The sequence below is a fragment of the Acomys russatus genome, chromosome 10, assembly GCF_903995435.1.
Source record: "Acomys russatus chromosome 10, mAcoRus1.1, whole genome shotgun sequence".
NCBI classification, from domain to species: Eukaryota; Metazoa; Chordata; class Mammalia; order Rodentia; family Muridae; genus Acomys; species Acomys russatus.
This window is the reverse complement of record NC_067146.1, coordinates 45445700-45466328: the sequence shown is the minus strand read 5'-3', so window position 1 is coordinate 45466328 and position 20629 is coordinate 45445700. Positions and strand designations below refer to the sequence as shown.

The window sequence follows — 20629 nt, the reverse complement described above, 5'->3', positions numbered from 1 at the left end:
AGCACAGGGTTGAAAAACACTGTCCAAGAAAAAAGCACAAGTGGGTTTCATATATGGAGTGCATTCTTGACACACACAGATAAAACCATAAATATGATAAATAAACATCATAAAATTAGGTAGGCAATTTTTATATTAGTGCTTTTTTTTTTTTTTTTTTTTTTTTTTTTTTTTGTGCAGGGGCCATTCTCTGTGTAGCTTGGCTGTCTTGGACTCACTCTGTAGACCTGGCTGGCCTCAAAAATCACAGAGATCCACCTGTCTCTGCCTCTATGAGTCTGGGATTCTAGGCATGTGCCACCATAGCCAGGTATATTAAAAAGTTTTTAATCTTCATATATAACTCTCCACAGTGTCAATTCTTGAAGACATAATATAAATGTCAGAATATTTTCATGAGATTTAGGTAAATGCATTCAGATAGTAAAGAATACCAAATTATATAAGTATAAAATTGTTTAAGAATCAAATTATATATTGGAATTATTTTCTTCTATTCTAATAAATTTGTAAATTGTTATTTATACTTCAGCAAGAATAAACATAACTCTAAACATGATTTTGTTAAAATACACTGAAAGTGTGTATTTTTAGATTTATTGTATGTTATGTGAGCTGGTTTTGACCCATGCACATATGTGTACCGTATGCAGGCCTAGTGCCTGCAGAGGTCAGAAAGAGTGTTGTATCCCCGGGAACTGATGAGCTGCAGTGCATTCTCTGGGAACTGAACACAAGTCTACTGCAAGTAGCACCAGTGCTCCTAACTGTTGATCCATCTGTCTGGATTCCGAGATGCTGAAAAAATAAAAGAGGACCATAACGATGCTTCAGGAGGACAATACAAAAACAAAATGACTGTCGGGATTTGAAATTCCTTTTCTTGTTGTCTGCAGTGTGTCTGTGTGTCTGCAGTAATAAACTGGATACTACATAAAAATACATTTTCTGTCTCTCACAAACATCTAGCAGCATAAGTCACCCTAAAAGTGAATTAATAACAAACTTAGAATTCACATTTTTTAAAGGTCACTTACTTGGGCTGTAATTTTTAAAACATACTAAGTTTTTACCCTTGGATTCTTCTAAAATTAAGTCATGACACTTAGGAAAAACTGGTTAATGATGTCACATTGGACGTCTGGAGATAATGGCTCAACAGTTAAGTGTGTTTACTGCTCTTTTCAGGGAACTGGAATTCATTTCCCAATAACAACGTAAGATGGCTACGATGGCCGTGACCACCTGTAACTCTAACTCCAGGAAACCGGAAGCCCTCTGAAGGACTTGGGCATTTTCACGCACTCAAGCAATCACACACACACACATACACACACACACACTAAACCTTGTAAAAACTGTCACTATTTTCATGTGTTCACAAGTCTGAGTGTATGCCTATATGTATGCATATTCACGAAGGAAAACACCTTTTTCCCCCTCAGTTTATTAAAAATAGAAACCAGATCTCTCCTTTTGTTGTTGATTTGAAAACACTACCTTGAGACTGAAGAATCTATGCTAGTCTCTATGAAGACTGAAGAACCCAAACTTTAAATATTAGAGAATTTGGTTCACTACATGGACTAAAGCCTATAAACTGGAATTATTTAAGAAAAGATTGAGAGCTGGGTATGGTGGCACATGACTTTAATCCCAGCAATCAGGAGGCAGAGGCAGGCAGATCTTTGTGAGTTTGAGACCAGCCTGGTCTACAAAGAGAGTCCAGGACAGCCAAGGCTACACAGAGAAAACCTGTCTCGAAAAACCAAAAAAAAAAAAAAAAAAAAAAAAAAAAAAAAAAGAAAGAAAGAAACAAAAAAGATTGAGTTAAATTTGATTTATATAAATATATATAATATAAAATATATTTATAAAATATAAAAAAATATATATTAAATTATATCTAAATATAATTCAATTTTTGAAGTGACTGGGTAGTGGACTTTCAGGAGCACAGAATTTCCAATTCCTGAAATTTCTTATGGAATCCCTTGTGAGTGAGATAAATACAAAAGTAGGAGATGCTTCCAAGCTCCCCTGAGACCGACAACTAATCAGCACTTCATTGATTCCACTTGGAATGCAGCCACTACGTGTCATAGACAATTTTCAGATTAGAACGTGGATCCCGGCAACAATTTAACACAGAGGAAGTTAAGCTAATCTCGGTTGTAGACTTCATTTTGTATCACATGCTTCTTGCATTTACGACATCAGAACACTAGAAAACAACGTGAAGCTGTGTTAAATTCCAAGCACTTCAGCACCATCTTGTCAGTGAAACCATCCTACATATACACTGCCGTGCCATGTCAGGAAAGACAGGAGACAGATTTTACCCATCTTCTCTTACTGGAAGCATCTCAACAACACAGCACAAGCTGGGGGTATGGGGCTACATTTGTTTGACAGGACAAGAGTTAAGAGACTCTATTGTTTCCTACATGTGACCATATAAAGAGGTTAAGCCTTCTAATTGTGAGGATGTCAGAAGAGGGTTCAAGCATGACAAGGAATTCTAGGAGTGACTCAAACTAAATATGTTGATTCTGCTAAGATGAATAGTACACACAATTTAAATTAACGAAGTAAAGCTAAACTCTTAAAAATTCCAAGTTTGAAGATTTCTAATGTATTCCTATTTTTACTGTACTACATTTTACATAAATCCTGTTATTTAACTGTACTTTCAGAAATCGTTCATTTTTCCTAAAACGGCTTCTGAAAATGATTAATCTAATATTTATTTACATTTTACTCATTTATACCAGGTCTTCTGGCTTTGGGATAATATCATGCATTCTACTTGACATTTAAAAGTGAACAAAAGAAAAAAGCAAATGGTATATATATATGTATACTTAAAAGTTGAATGTATCGTGATGTACAAACTATATATAAACTTATGTTATACTGAATTAGGCATAAAGTTATAATACAAACTAAATATCCACATTCCTAGTGGGAGCCAGATATGGAATATTTAGTATTTTAAAAGAGTTAATTCTTAATATAGTAAGAACATTTCCATGCTCTACATATAAATATTTTAATAGGACAAATGTGTCTTTATAGAAGATAAGAAAATGATGAAGCACTAATCTAAATCCATATCTCAGGTTGGGAAGGTGCCAGACCTTACTGGAATGTTCATGCCTGACAACTGACACCCTACGCCTTCTCCACTGGTAAATGTGACATGGCTTTAGGACAGTGGTGTCAGTCTGTGAGTTGCAATCCCTTCCACAGGTGTGACCTAACACCCCTGGAAAACACAGATATTTACATTACAATTTTTAACAGTGTCATGTGTTTCATTATTTCCTCATTAGCTGTAAGAAAACAGTCCAAACAGGCACTGTAGTTTCAGTGGCATTCAGAGTTAGGTACAGCTTCAACTAGACCATGGATTGGTGAAACCTGCAGAGGGCCATTTTTCATAATTAAGTCATCTCAGATGACAAAAACAAATTGTTTTGCTTCTGACTTTAAGTGAGTAAGTTCTATGTGTATTATCTCCTTGAAATAAATTTATTTATATGGTCCACTCTAATATAATACTGCTGCTTGGTGAAATTTAAAACGTCCCCTAGTAAGTTAGGAGATAAATTATGTTAGTCTCTTGATATCAATTGGGAATCCAAAATCAAATCTGGGAAAAATAGGCTACTCCATCTTAAAAATGTATATTATGAGTGACAGCTTCTGCATGCCAGTTTTCTATATAAGGCGGTCTCTGATGAATAGCAATTTTAAAAGTCTGAGGTTTGAGAACCAAGCTTCCCTGCAGAAATAAGAACCTGCGGAGGGTGATTTAAGGATTGGAGCCAAAAGTTATGAATTTATAATCCACACCCAAAATGCATGACACTATCAACATTCCAATGGAGGTTAGCTTTCTGTAAAATCTGATAATCCTTTTTCTTTCCTGATACACAGGTACTGCACAGCCTGTTGTATTACATGTAGCTGTAGTTTCTACTAATGTTTTTTAAAGCAGAATTTTGATTCATTTTCTCATTCCTGACTTTCAAATTAAATCAGCTGAAACGATAGATATTCTTTATTTAAGATGAGATATGTTCATATTTTTGCATGCTAAGATCTACAGTTTAGCTTAAGTCATGGGTTAGTCAAATTTTATTAAATATATGAATAACAATTTGGCCCAGAAACCACAGACCTCATGTCTATTTCCTGTGTCCTGAACAAGTGTAGTGTGAACCAGCTCCACAGCAACACTGTGTAAATCCAAAACCTTGGGAGCTGGCAAGCTTAGTTGTGCATGTACATGAGTGTGTGGAAATGTTTCTAAAGGGCAGTCCTTACAGCGCTCTCATGTCCTTATATTAATTTATTGTGCAGATTGATGAGCATATTGAGGAGTGAAATTGATAAGAAAGGGAAAGGGAAAACATGAACAGAATTGTATTTGTTGTCCCTGTCACCAAGTCACTGGACTGAAGACATTGTGGGCATCCACGTTTGTGTTAAGGAGAAGAGACAGACAGTAAGGCAACGGGCGTAGTGTGTGACTATTCACATTATAGAAAATAAACGAGGTGACTACTGCGAAAGTGTTTAGTTATGTGTCCTTTACAAATGTTTACAGCTATTATATGTATATAAAGAAAAATCAGGAATACAAATTCATGTATAAAGTTTTAACATTTTGTTCATAAAAATAGATGTCTAGTGAAGTTTTATCTATACCAAGCCTTGTGATGGTACCTAAGCACATGATGTCTTTCTTGTTGTGTTTGAGAACCTAATTGCTGATGAAATCAGTATGTTATGTATCTATAGCAGCTGTCTCTGTTTTATAAACGGAAGGCTACAGTGGAGACTAAACTGATAGTAGCACCTGTCTTTAGATCTGAATTAAGTATTTGCCTTTCCCAGCATTCTCCTGGGCACGCTGCCTTTAGGAACACAGAGACTACTATTACCTAGAGACTTTAAATTCTATGCTAAAAGCACTCACCAGATAGTATTTAGTCTTGAGAAACTCATTCATTTTATATTGTTTTATAGTTTATCTTAAAATATGAATTGAATTTAATGCTAACATAATTAGCTTAATGAAAGAGTTAGAGAGGAAAACAATGTTTTCCTATATAAACTTATTCTTGTTACTTATGCTTATTTTATATTTAGTTTTCAGGTAATTTTCATATTTATAACACTATAGGGTTAAGTTCCATTATAGTGCCCATGGAGTGAAATATTAGTAGACAGCTCAGCATACGTTGACTAATCATTAAGTCAAAGCCACCTAAAGAAATTGGCAACAGAAAAAATTAAGAGATCCACTAGCCTTTATTATGAGTAGTGGCATAGCTCCCCAATGAGATCTGATCCTTAATATTTATTGTGAAACTAATGACACAATTGGAAATAGCACCCTTACTTAATTCAGTGTCTACAAAAAAGAAATGCACTTTTAATGAAGAGATGACAGTGCTTCAGATTAGATAGTGACAATGTTCCACAATGACACAAGAGTGCTTTGAATATCGCTTAAACTGTACTGTCTAATAAATAGATATCAAAAGCTGTAGGGAAGTGGTAGAAATTCTGCACTAAGATAGTAAAACTCCATGCAATATATGTAGATTAAAAAGTTTTGGGTAAAGGAAATGTGTGCAAATACCACATAAGTATAAAATATGTACATACATATATATATATATATATATATATATATATATATATATATACACATACTCATACAGAACAAGATTCAAGTAAAATATAGTATAGGCCATTTTTAGAACACACCAAGAAGAAACTCCAAGTGGAAAATTATTTCAGAGTTTCTTGGATTGTGGGCCTCAACAAGGATCAGTTTCTTTAAGTATTAAGAGCAGTACCAATTTATTTCTTCATCTTAAAGACTTTAATAGTAATCTGCCCCAGAGCTATTTCAGTGCTGCAGATGAATTTAATAAATAGAACGCTTGACACATTGGAGAAAAGGCAAAAGTAGGAGATGAGAAGATAAATAAGTTATTTTCTACAGGCCCCAAATCTCCAAGGCATTTCATCTCATAAGTGAGCGAGCTGGTGTGGGAGGCTCTATTCTGCTTCAGTCTGCAGCTCCAGTGAAGCTTTGGGCATAATCATCAAACCCATTAATACTTAATGCAAGAAAACCTTTCACTTAGCATGTCCCTCCTATTGACTTGGACAACACAAAGCTCTCCTTGACTTCTGATCAAAGTTAAGAGCACTTGGCCATCTTACAAGAGCTCCTGGCAGGAAAGTCATGTTAATTTGTTCCATTCTACCATTAGCAGCCCATCTCTCAGTTAATCATAATCAATCTCAGAAAATAATCACACCAAAGAACAGATAAAGGATCACATGATGGTAGTGAATAATAGAATCTAAAATAATCTGTTGAAAAAAATAACACCTCAAAGAATGTTAAAGGTATCATGGCCATGTCAATTTATTCCATATTTTTACTGATCACAAGGAGCAGTATATGGGGAAAGAGACAGACACAGGTGCAGTGTGGCTAGTGTAAGATGCAGTTTGCATTAAATTGTTTAAATATGACAACACCTTTTAGATACAGAGGCATGTGATCTCAAAAATGGTATGTTAAAATTTTAATGAACCTTCAGCACATTGTTTCCCCCCCCCCTCTCTGTAGCCTTGGCTGTCCTGGACTGTCTCTTTAGACCAGGCTCGCTTTGAACTCACAGCGATCTGCCTGCCTCTGCCTCCCGAGTGCTGAGATTAAAGGCATGTGCCACCAGGCCCGGCTTAGCACATCATTCTTTTAATGCCCTGCTCTTTTTATTCTTCCCTCCCCATTGAAACAATGAGTTTTAGCCTTTACCATTCTAGAGCATTTAGCTCTAGAATATGGAGAGCAGAATGGTTAATAAACAAATTATTTTGTTTTACTTGGAAAGCATGTTCTACTTTAATATATTAAGGCAAAGTCATAAAATCCAGCCTTATGCAAGCAGAAAAGGAAAACATCTTTAAAGTGAGTTATATGTAGGAAAATGATCAAGGAAGTCTAAACAATAGACTCTATTCACATAATGCTCTAAGTATGGCGTGGGAGCACTGTGGTCCTCTTTGGGTACAAGGCTGTTGAGAACTAAGTTTGGGTAAAAGAAACATGGAAAACTAAAAGAAAAGGTGAAGCATCAGAGGCAGCAAAGAACAAAGGGAAAGAGAAGTGTGCTTTGAATTTACAACAGAGGGGCCTGTGTCCTCCTTCCTCCCAGCATCCTGAAAACACATGTCTATGCAGAAAGCTTTCCTTGCTTTTGTGGACGTCCCCAAGTTCTCCAGCGCCTGTTGCTGTTTACCAACTCTGTCCTGGAAAACGTAAGTAGTCACTCCCCAGTGTTTATGGAGTAATGAGTGAAGACCTGATTCACAGGTCTGCAGCATTCAGCTCCCCACCCAGCACACTTCTCCCACTACACTGTCCTCTATTGTGTGAGGTGTGAGGAGGCAAAGTAAGGGAACCCATCATCTTTGAGTCCACGCTTGGCTGGGGAGCATCACACACAGGTACTGGTGACTATAGCAAAAACCTCACAAGGTTGATGAAACATTTTATAACTAGACTTACCCTCTACAGAAGAGGACTTAATGGACTGAGTTTTACTTGCTGTGCACTTAATTCACCAGAAACAGAGACTAAGATTAGAACTTGATCCAAGTTCTAATTATTTAGGAGACAATGACATCAGTTGATATTGGGGTTTGCAGGCACCTCCAGGAAAGTTCCTGGTTCCTACGAATGAAGGCCTGAGCAAGAGGCAGAGTTAAAATAGAAACAGACCATTGGCAAAGAGATGGCACACTTACAGGGGAAAGAGAAAGTGTCAAAGTGTGAAACATTAATAGGTCAGAAGAATCCATTGCACAGTACTAGGCTTTTTGGCTCCTTTAGATAGCACAGACTTTTTGTTAACACACACTAAAGTACAGGTAATTCAATATACATATAGCTTCCATAGTTAAGTGTCTCATCATTTTAAAGTTCTGTCAATAAGATAGCATTTTAGTGTTGTAAGTATGCAAAAGTCACCCTCCGACACCTGGAATGCCTCTGCCCCTGAGCCTGAGGAATAAACTTGTTATATCTGGTTAGGCCAGGCTTTTAGCATTCCTCTTTGCCAGGTTGTTTTCCTTTTATTAGGCATCCCACCAGTCATGTGGGACTCAGTCTCTGCCCTCCTTTCCCATCTCAGCATGTGTACACTAAAGAATAACTAGCAATCCATTTCCTGGGGGCATTTTATAGACTTGAAATTATCTAGAAAAGACTGACTAAGAGTTCTACACCAGGCAGCATTTAAAAACATGTCCGTTCCTACACATTGCAACCAGTTAAAAAAGCCATCAAATGATAGGTCTGTGAGACATTAGGGAGGTTAGAGGAATCTCGGCCAAGGGGCCTTGTCATGTGGTGGTGGGATGTGGGTAGGAAAACAGCTATGTCTGAAGCAGCCATACAAGGAGTACTTTAGCAGGGGCCAGTCAGTTATAGCCAGGATGTACAACAGTTCCCAAGCATGAGGTCCCTTCTGTCACATTGTGTGTAGGGTACAGACTTTAACATTTAGAGTAACAGTGTTAGAAAATGCTTGCGTTTTGTCTAGTGAGGCCCTATATACTGAACAGGGAGTGGACAGCCTGTTCTAAGGAAGGGAAAAAGAAAACAGAGCAATGCAACTGTGCTGAGTGACAAGTAATTGTGACTGTCTTCTACCCTGGGACCAACTCGTCACCATTTCAGTATCCACTGATTAATCTGTTCAAAGCTGTTTGTTTTATCTTATCATGAATTGAGCATAAAACTTCAGCTTCAAAGGAACACAATGAGAATTTAATGTAATAATTTATCTGAAAGAGCTTTGCAAAATTTAGGAAAATATGTAGGTTTGCAATTATCCAGAACTCAAATTGTCTTGATGTTTTATAAAATTATAATAAGTGTTTTCTGTTTATGTATTCAAGCTATATTTAGTTAAGCCATATAAAATAGAAAGAAAACTGAAACATCAAAGAAAGATTTCCGAACATTAAAAGGGCATTTATTTTTGCTTAATATAAATTATGAAATGCTTTTAAATAAGAAAGTGAGCCTTAAAAAGGGAATGAGTTACTCACCTAAGGACCTGTCTAAAGTAGGCTGAGTCTAAGCTGATGCCATATCAATGATATGCAAAATATTGCAGAGATTTAGGGCTAATTAGAATCTTCTACATTTTAAACAATCATTCCACACATGTTTAGAACAAAGGAGCACATCAATGTATTCAGTTTGATCATATTTTCTTTGTTACTGCATAAGAAACTCAGTATGAAAAGTATTTTACATTGAAAAGATCAAACAACATCCAAGTCAGTCTCCAGGTGTGAAGAGTGATGGGGAGGCATTAGCACCCAATTAACCTCTACAGAAGCTGTTTCTTCCTAGAGAACCAGAAGGCTGGGATTCCTCCTCCATATGTTCAGGATGTTGGCTACTTTCATGGTTACTTGTCAACTGAAAATATAACAGATCCATAAACACTAAGAGGATAAAGGGTACTGACAACAGATCAAAAGAAACGATTGTTTAAATTTTACATTTTTAATCAAAATGTATCAAATCATATCTCCATGACATTATGAATGAATGACAGAAGATAAACCTGCAAGTGATTACAAAGGGTTATAAATGTTAACATATATAGTGTCACTTTTCTTTCAATGTCAAGTAAATAAATAAGTAAATGAACACAGGATATTGGCTTATTATTTTGTAGAAATTGCTTAGATATCAGGCCTAGTAAACAAGGTTGGAAGAAGCTCTGAGAGTTTCCTTTTTATAAAAGAGAATTTGTTTCATGGCCAATGATTTTAATTTGTGCTGAAGCTGCTGTGATATGAAGGTCTGGAATGCTGGCCATCAACACATTACCATGAAAAGCCCTATCTCTGTTGTATGTGACACAAGGCATATTGACTGGTTATGACTTGGTGATCGAAAAGAGTTGGAATGTTGCAGGTGTACAGGCAAATTATTTTGGGTTGTCTTTAGGCCCTCAGTGACTATTTGCTGTCCATTTCTGTGTCTGACCTCACATCTCTGCAACCATCACCAAATGCTTTTAAAATATATTAATTTAACCAATTAATCACTAGCTTCCACAAACCCAAAAGTTAAGGATGGCATCAGATGGGCTCTGAGAATCTAGCAGAGACCTCCTCTTTGCTCCACCCTGCTACCTGATGTTTCCACCAACATACTTTTAAAAAATGCTTTGATTTATTGCCTTCTTTTGTTCTATAACTATAAAAGCTTCATGAGACTGTTTCCATATTAAAACTGTACTTAGAGCAATTTAAATCTGTATTTCTTGGGCACAACTGCTCATACTTAACTAAAGAATAAACTGTCTTTTATTTCCCTTGAGGTGTGAGCTACATATTTTGTTAACAATACACATTGTAGGATGACTAAACTGAGCTAATTAGCATACACAGCCTTATTTTTGTGGTTAAAAACAATCATTGTTAGCACTGTACAGGGAGACAATATTTAGAAAAGTTGACATTCATAATGTAAGCTTGCCAGACAAAAAAGCACAATTAAATTTCAATTTTAGGTAATGAACTTCATTTATTATACTCAGTTTACACTAAGAAAGACGTTATTTATCTGAATTCAAATATAATTGAGGGTGTAGTATTTTATGTGCCCAAGCTTATAAGCTTGTAATTCTACTTTATGTAAAACTATTATGTGTGTATGTATGTATGTATGTATGTATGTATGTATGTACGTATGTATGTATTTTTGTATGTATGTGTATGTAATTATTTGTGAAACGTTTTAAGGTTTTATGGTAGAGAATGATAGGATGTTTTATTGTTTAACAATCAATTTTTAAATTAAGTGATCTCAAAAGAGAAACACTACCATCACAAACTTTGCCAGCCTTTAGAAAATTTAACTCTTCAGAAAGGTCAACATGCCCCATTTTTGGCACAGCTGTAAAAACTGTTCAGTCAAAGTGATTTTATGTTTCAAAGGGACTTTTTTGGACAGAGAACTATCAGGCACTTTTCACTTAATTTTCACTTTCAAATATGTCAAAGCAACAATGAATCAATTGTATTGGTATTTTAAACAGCAGTTTCCCAATTTCTGATGATTTGAGAAAATGAAACTTGACTGTCACACTGATCATCTCACTGGTAACCATGGTGATTTCCTTAGCATGAGAGGCCAGTTAGTTTCATGGTTATGCTCCAGATTAGAAGCCTTCTACCTTCCTTTCCTGGGTCAGAGGAATGCCTGTCCAGGCAGAGCCATTCCTGTGACAGATGAAAGGATAAGCACGTGGCAGAGCTGACAAACTCCGTCCTGACTCCTTAGTAATTTTCTTCCTTTTGAAGTTTTGTTGCTACCAGTGTTTTGATGAGATAACAGGAAGCCAAGATTCCTCAGGGACTCACAAAGGAATTCAGCATGGTCTAAGATTAAATCTGGAATACTTATTTGTAAGCTAAAGGCAAATTAGATATTTCACAAGAAAATAAAGCAAGTCTGAAGAACAAGGTGATACATTATACCTGATTAATAAAATAAATACGCATATGACTTCTGAACATGATTTACAAAATGATACTTTAACTTATATGGACAGAGGGAATGGGAGGGGCAGAACATAATTACTTCAATTAATGATATAAAGTTGGTCATTACGCTTTCTATAAAACTTTTACTGATACAACTTTTGGAGATAGAGTCAAAAAACTGACAGATTTGCAGAACATTATAGTTGTTAGACGATAAACACAAATTTGTGACAAGACATCATATATACAAATTATATTTGACTCTTAACCACAACCGTCATTGATTTCCTATGACTTCACCTTGATATTTACCTAGCCACGGATTTATGACGTATTTTGTGTACAGATATCAAGAAACTTGTGTTTGAGAAACTGTTTTGGAGACTCTTTTCTATGTCTCTCTGTTTACCATTCCTGTTGTTCACATTACTGTCTTAATACTATGAGAATACACCATGCCCAAAACAACTTATATAAGGAGGAGCTTATTATGGGCTTGTGGTTTCAGAAGGGTGGAACTCACAGTGGGAGAGCAGTGTTAGCAGGAAGCAAGCAGATGGAGGCCCACCTGAGTGCTCTCACAGCTCAAACCACAAACAGGAAGCAGAAAGGCACATAGTAAATGAGAATCTTTGAAAACCTGAGAGCCCACCACCCCCAGAGATACAGCCAATTTAACAAGCTACATCTTTTAATCCTTCCAGGTCCTATGACCAATGATCAGACAAAGGACCAAGGATTCTGCTTGGGGAGGATTAGGAGGTGTGGCCTGGTTGGAAGAGATATGCCACTGACAGCCAGCTTTTAGGTTTCAAAAGACATTTATCATTCCCAGTGTGCTTTCTGCCTCCTGCTTGCTGTTCATGATGTGAGTTCTCAGATGTTCCTACTACCCAACTGTAACCTTAGACATTTTTATAAGTCTTCTTGGCCATGACATTTGATCAGAGCGATAGAAAAGTAACTAAAGCATCTGTGAAACATCACTGTCCATAGAGGCAGAATTATGCTCTTGGACCAAACTACAAAGCCTCTATTAAATAGGGAAAATAAAGTAAATATTTCAGCATTAATAATCTGAATAAAAAGTCTTAGAAAAAGAAAAAGAAAGTTGTTACATAGTTTATAAATTCATATTTAAGCATTATATTTAGCATTAAGCTTTTTGACAGACTAGGAGAAAAATGAAAACATAGTCAGTAACATCATTTCTTGTATGTGATGAAAAGGATGCATCAGGTTTTTTCTTTGAGCAATATGCTCCTTCATGTATTTTCTTAAACTATGAACCGTGGAGAAGAACAACATGGAGTAGGGACAAAGGTGATTTCTCAGCAATTATCAAGAGATTCTTAAAACAGCCTGCTTCTCTCAATGTGAGTTGCACATAATCAGCATGAATATAGATAAGGGACAGAGTGTGGGGCATGTTATAGGTAGAGACAGTAAACAACAGTTGAGAAATGGTATGAGCTAGATCACGTGATGGTGGAACTTCAATTCCCATCTGTCCCATTTGTTTCCTGCCATTTAGTCTTAGCTCATTGATGGTGACTGGATGTTTTGAAGAGAATAAATCATAGATACTAAAGATCCTGAGCTGTCACAAGAATGGATAGAGCTTGAAACTAATCATTTGGCAGAAATATATATATATATATATACATATATATATATATATATATATATATATATATATATTTATTTTTTACACATATATTATTATATGTATACATACATATACAAATATATATTATATGTATATATTGTATCTGTAATATATTATATATGTATATACTATATATATACATATATATAACATATGTATATGTTGTACATATATACATATATGTGTGGTATGTATGTATATGTGAGGGTGAGACACACTTTATACACTGCTTTCTCAAACTTATCAGCACAGAAAAAGATGATGTGCCAAAATGGGGAATAAGAAGATAATAGGAAGTAGCCTGAGACAGTGTGGGCCATTTTTCCTTGGATGGTCTGTAGGAGAGATGACATGTTTTTGTGTTGATCCTGAAAGACCCCCGAAGGGAGACCCTCACTCAAGCCTCGGGATGGCGCGCACCCAAAAACACACAAACGACGTCTTGCTGTAAACACATGAGGTAGTTTATTGGCGGAGCTCTGGGTTGACACATATCTTACACAGGAGACAGAGGGGTTGACCCAGAAGCCCAGGGGTTTGGGGTTTATGTGAACAAAGGTCCGGGAACGGGAAGTTTTGGCGCGGCCACACACGATTGGTTGTTTCAAACATTTGAACATCAGCAAATTGCGTAGGCAGATCTGGGGCAAGGTCAGACTTTATCGCATGGGAACAGTCTGTGGTTCCTGTTTTCCTTGGAACCCGAGGGTAGATGTTTATCTGAGCTAACAACACATCTGATTAAACTCAAACCTGGAACATTGTGGGTGGGCCTCAAGGCGGGATTAAGCAAACACCATAAGATCAGATGAGGGGTCTTAGCTCATGACTCACTCGACCATGACCGGTACCTGTTTCTCTCAGGAATTTGTCCTTGTGTATTCTCCCTATCGTTTACGGCCAGCCTGTCCCTGGAACACTCAATAGGCCTTTGTCTCTTAGCTCCGCATTCTTTGTGACTTATCATCTGGGACCTTGGGCTAGCATACCTGCCAACCTGCATTTATGAGTTAGAGAGCTCTGCTGTTCTGGTTGCTTTAATGCTAATTAAAAATTTTCCCTTTCAATCCCAGGTGAAGGATTGGCAACAGACTAATGAGAGAGCAGGATGTGTATCCCCTTAGCAGTCGAACCACTTTGTTGGGGAGCTTGGATGTTGCCAGCTGAAAACATCCTAGTAGAGACTCTGAGAGACAAGAGGCTGGAGAGAGAGGACTTGGGATTGTTTTGGCTGTTCATCCCTGTACTTGGAAAAAATTGCTCCAGGGAAGGCTTCAAGGCTTTGGGCTCCAGCTGAGGTTCTGGTCCTCAGCTGCTGTTCCAGGTTCCAGCAGCAACCTTGATTGAATTGTGGGTTTGATGAGGTCCTGCTGACTATGCCAGGCGAACTGATATCCTTAAGGTTTTATTGTTGTGTTCTTTAATATCCTTTTCCTATTGTTTGGGTTGGTTGGGTTGTAAGTGAAGTATGCTCTATTAGTGAGTTTATAATAAAGTAAAATTGTTAAGAAAATTGAGCCAACAAACAGTCCACTAAAATTCCATCTCATAGTATGTTTTCTTCAGTTAATTGCTGCTGCCCTTGTGTCTATCAATGTGAAAGTGCCCAGGAATGCAGGAAATAACAACCTGAAAATATGCCATCCCATGAAAAACCCATCACAAACTTAAAGGAGATGTGCAATATGAAAACTAAATCAAAGGAGGTAAGAAAGTAACTCAGAAAGAAACAACAAAACCAAAAACAAACCAAAATAAAAAACAAAAAAACCTTGAGCCCAAATCTAACTATTACCAAGATCCACATGACTTCATGGGCAAAATTAACTTCCAATTTCAGTTCCTAATATAGTGGTATTAACTTTGTTTTACAATTTGGGGTGTACATATCCTGATAAACAAACCAAGCATCCTTTGAAAACACTAACTTATGAAAACTCTACCTCTCGGCATCTACACAGCAGTGTTGCCTCCTTGGGGCCGAAGCTGAATGAGTTAGCAAACTGCCTACCTAACATTCACAGACTGTAGTTGTAGACACCTCAATCTTTTTGAGGATTTCTCACTGGACCTTGAGCTTACCAGTTGGCAAGATGAGCCAGTGAGCTGTTGGGATTCACCTAGCTCCTTGTACCTGGTACTGGGGTTACATGACTTCTCACCACACAGCCTTTTCTGTGAGTGCTGGTGATCTGGACATAAGTCCTCACCCTTGCTCAGCTAATGATTTACTCACAGAGTCATTAACCACTCTTCAGATTGTTAGGAAAAAACGTTAACTGGGTTTGCAATAATACAGGAATTTGTCTATCGCTAAAGATTTGATGTTAATATACAGGATCAAAAATATTAATTGCATGCTAGACTGTAAGACATGGTTTTTAAAATGTATTTAAAAATAAAAGGTTTTGGTCCATTCTGTGACCAACTTAATTTTCCATGTTTTTGCTGGGATTCAGTAATCCTTGTATATAATCTTGTATAGAGGCCATGCTATTCCTGCCTACTTAACTACTTATTTTGTTGACTTTGCTCTACACTTGGTTTCTATTTACTTGGCTTATCAGGTTTCCTAGCAGGAGGCTCTTTGTTACCAAACTGCCTGGTCACAAATAAAACCCCAGGAGAGCATGACAGCAATAAAACTAAAGATCTGCTATAGATCCCTCTTTTCCAAGGAAAAAGATAGTAAATCAATTTACAAGTAACTCAGTAATCAGTCCTTTCTAAAGTGCAGTGTACTCAGCCTTGATGGTACATTTCCATTCAATATGCTTTCACCTTCCTTTCTTTACTGACAGATTCGTGAAATGGACTGGTTACATATTTTAAAAGTATGTAAATAGAAAGAACTAACATGTTTATAATAGTGTGTAAACAATTCGAAAAAGGAATAAGCAACATAATCATATAATAACAAACCTACTAACCATACAAATGTTTGGTTTATCATTTTGTTTGAGGTAGGAAGGGGAGTAGGATTGAAACAGAAAGTTGAGTCCATTTCTTCTGTGAAGAATTAAAATATGTTGGGTTTTTCCTCAAATAGCTTGGCTTAAATGTACTATACCAGGGCTTTGGTGGCACATGCCCATAGCACCCAGCACCCAGCACCTCTCAGCACCCAGAAGAGGAAACAGAATGATTGGGAGTTAAAGGTCAGTCTGGCTATTTCAAGAGTTCCAACTCAGACTGAGTTAGAACGTATCAAACTGATCAGTCAATGAATAAATAAGTCCGTGATAGTGTACAGAGGAAGTTGCTAAAATTTGGTGGATTCTACGTACTTAGTGAATAGCATTAACATAACAAAGCACACTTTCCATCAAACCACACAATAGGTTTTTGATACATGTAAAATCAAAACATTTCGATGAACTAAATTTGTGCAATGCTAGCCTTGAATTTTGCCTTGGCTGAAGAATTTCAAAGTTTTGGCGAATGGGAGTCCTTGGCTCAGCCTCAGCTCCAAGTTAGAGGACAATTGCTGCTTTTCTTCCTTTGTTCACGAAGCTTTCCGAGGGACTAGAGAATGCTTCTAAGCCTAGACCTTGGCTTTTATCTTAGCAGCTGTTCTCTGAGTCACAGAGCATGACTCAAGACAATTCATACTCATCAGTGAAATAGCCTTGACATTCTGGGGACTAAGAAGAGAAACGTCAGCAACAAGGCCCCTGAGCCCCCCATGCCAGTGGATCTGGTGATGGAAATTTCCAACCCTTCCTTGGTGTGCAATCAGACAGGAAAACAGCCCAGTGGGGAAAGGGTATGTGACTGATATCCTAACCATTGTGCATTTACACTATCTGTATCTTCTTCCACAGCCACTCACTACCATAAAAAAAAAAAAAGCTCTCTACAATAGAGGCTCTTTGGGTATTGAGATCAAGTCAATTGAATTAGTAAAATTACATTATGAATTCAGACAAAACTCTAAAGAAACTTCTGGAAAGCCTCAGGATCAACATCTCTGATAATAAAAGAAGAGAAACATTGATATTTTCTGTCAGGATATTTCATTTCCCTTTTGGCTAAGGAAATAGGTTCATGTCATCTCAAATATACAATTTGGTCACTTTCCCTCAGCATAAGGTTTATGAAAATAGCAGTAAAACCATCAAACATACATTTTTGATTTAATACAACTGGATTCTGTAATCTGTTCTCTTCAGTGAGTAATTACTGCTCTTTACTTCAATAGCATTATCCCTTCAGATTAAGAATAAAATCCCCTTACAACAAAACCACCTCAGAATTTTAAACCCAAGTGAGGAAACGAGATTTATTAAATTTTACTGATTGCGAGCTATCAGGACCTAGAATTCCAACCTCATAAAAATAGTAAAGGTGTTGATTCCTTTTAGGACATTTCAAGAGCTCAAAATGGCTGCACTGCTTATCTATCTCTACATGTAGTTACGAAGAGCAAGAACAGTTTACCAGGGCTGGGATCTCAGTGACTGGAGTATTTGTAGTGCAAGCATAAGGATGTAAGCTGTGATCTCCAACACTCACATAAAATGTGAGCACATCAGCTAATGTCTGCAACTCTAAAGTTAGTTGGAGAAAGGTGGGCCCACAGAAATAGGTTGGCTAGACAGCCCTGCCCAGTTCTTGAGCTCAAGGTTAAGTGAAGAAACCCTGTTCTCTAAAAGTAAGGTGGGAGGAGACTGAGAAAGACACCAGACACTGACATCAACCTCTGATACCCACATGCTTTTGCACACATGTGCATGAATACCCTCCCTGATACATGTGCATACAGGCAAACACATAGACCTAAGTCATACACACAGTTTATTGAAATGGATTCTGAGTATGTACTGCCTTTGTTGCTTTATTCGTTCATGTTGTTTCATGTGTACTTATTTTAGAAAACAATTTCTTTTAAAGTCTCAAAAGGTTCAGGGGGAAAATAAAGCAAGAAAAAGCTTTTTAAACTCTTTAACACAAAATGCCCTTCAGGTCTCGGATCCTGTAAAAACCAGGAAAAGACTTGCAGGCATGACCAACATATGGGCCCCACATTGCACACATCTAAGGGTAACAACTGTGAATGTATTTATATTTTTATGCAATGTGATGTCACAATATTCTAAAACTGGATACTCTTGACAGAACATTGAATCACTCTTCCTTATTAATATACTTAATGAGAAGATCCAGTGAGGTTGTTAGTATTAAGAACAAAAGTAACATAATAATAAGGCCAACAATAAAGGCGCTACCACAAAATATTAACGCATTTGGTCTCTCAAAATTATATAAATTTCCAGGAAAAGAGCATACCTGTGTTAAAGATCTAAAAGACTGAGTGACTGGTAAGACATAGTGACAGTAGAGAGCTGGCGTAGGAGTGGCTCAGAGATAACTCATCTTGGGCTATCTGTAGTGCCCCTGATGGGTTTCCATGGTTCACTTCTGTGTCTGATCTAATATCCTTTGAACTTTTAGGGACCATATTTTAGAATTTACTAACTTAGAAGCCTAGTGGCTCCTACCAACCCCAAGCTAAGAATGTGTCAGAAAGCAACAAAACCTACAACAGACTTTTCTAGGCTTCGCTATAACTGCCTACCTGCTGTTCCATCATTGTGTTGAGAGAGAGAGAGAGAGAGAGAGAGAGAGAGAGAGAGAGAGAGAGAGAGAGAGAGAGAGAGAGAGCCTTAACTTATTAAATCCTTTGTTCTGTAGTAACTAATACAGACTAATGAAATGTTTCCAGTGGAACATATTATTTATAACAACTTGAACCCATATTGCCAGGCCACAGTCACTTTCAAGGTAAAACCCACAGGAACCATAAACAAAATATAGACCCAGCATGAAACCTTTTGGTGATTATGGTTACAGAAAAAATAAAAAAACCTTAACAACATGGACATATCACTGTAATGTAATAAGATCTATGGGGTATACAGACTGGGAAAATGCATCCAAAACATTCTATATTAATTAATTTATTTTAAATTTTACTTACTTTGTTGCTTGTTTTAAACTTTTCTTTATCCCAGGCTAGCCTCACACTCACTGTATACTAGAGGAAACTCCTGAGATTCTAATCCTCCTGTCTGTACCCCATGAGCTCTAGCATTTTAGGACAACAGGAAAACTGAGAAAATGGGGTTCATGACACTAAGAGAAAAAAGTGTCTGAAGGAAGAGAAAATTTAAGTGTGTACAAAGACTAAGTATTAAATTAAACAGAAGATGCTGATTAGGTTTTGGGAAGTGATCTCCAAAGGAGACACAACATGAAGCTTGATCAAATGGCTGCCTTATATGTGAAAATAGGAAAACAAAGGGGAGGCTTCAGAACTCCATTGAATTCTGCAGCATAAGACAAAGACAGAGGGAAAGCAATAAAGCAGGATGGTATGTGATGGGTTTTTATTTGTTTGTTTTCTTATTATTTGCTTCTTTGATCTTTTCATTTTCTAATGTTAAAAGACTCAATTTTTAAGTTGAAAGCAATGGAAAATAAATAAAATGGCAAGCTGGGCATGGTGGTGCTCTTTTAGTCCCAGCATTCTTGAGACAGAGGTAAGTGGATCTCTGTGAATTCAAGGCCAGTCTGGTCCACATACTGAGTTCCAGAATAGCCAGGCTATATAAAGAGATCCTATCACACACTCTAAAAAGCAAAATAAATAAGTAATAAGTAAGTAAATAAATAAACATATAAGATGCACTTGAGAGACAAGTATATACCCGTTCCTCAGGCTGTATCAGATGGCTGAAGGATGGCAAGAAACTGACAAGAATGAACTTTAAAATAGTTCCCTTTCCTCGGGACAGTCGGTCACTCACCTAAATTTCTATAAAATTATTGTCATATGCCATCAACTCCAAAATTGAAGCCTAGTTGCATACTTTAAAGACATTGTAGATGAGTATTGCATTAGACTATTACATAGATATTTCTCAACTTCTAAACTTAAGCATGAAATCTCTAAAATATCTGTTTTAGAGATATCTTTTAGGGTACATTGCTGGTTGCTTTGTCTACTTGGTAGTGGCTTTTCAGTATTCTGGACAGTGTGCTTCCACTTAAAGCAATTTACTAAGTTCTCAGTCATCATCATCATCATCATCATCCACTCTTTTGGGCCGTATTCAATGTCCAAAAGAGCCCCACTGAAACCATACCCCAGATACCATGCGAAAGGTCCGAACTTTTCCTAAAAGCTCCAAGTTTCCTGGTAGCACAAAGCCTTCAGGGAGAAAAGGTTTCAAGCCATGTTTTTAACTCCTGGAATAGTCTCTCTTTCCCACAGCAATATTATCAAAGCCATTAACATATCTTTAATTCCACCAAATTGAATCCATTCCAGCATCTAATGTTATT

At 36.9% G+C, this 20629-nt stretch overlaps 1 protein-coding gene across 3 annotated transcripts in view; it reads right to left on the bottom strand.

Annotated features, from left to right (window-relative positions):
- Positions 1-20629, bottom strand: part of Cacna2d1 (calcium voltage-gated channel auxiliary subunit alpha2delta 1) — a 430688-nt gene that overhangs the window by 171601 nt on the left and 238458 nt on the right. The window lies entirely within an intron of this gene.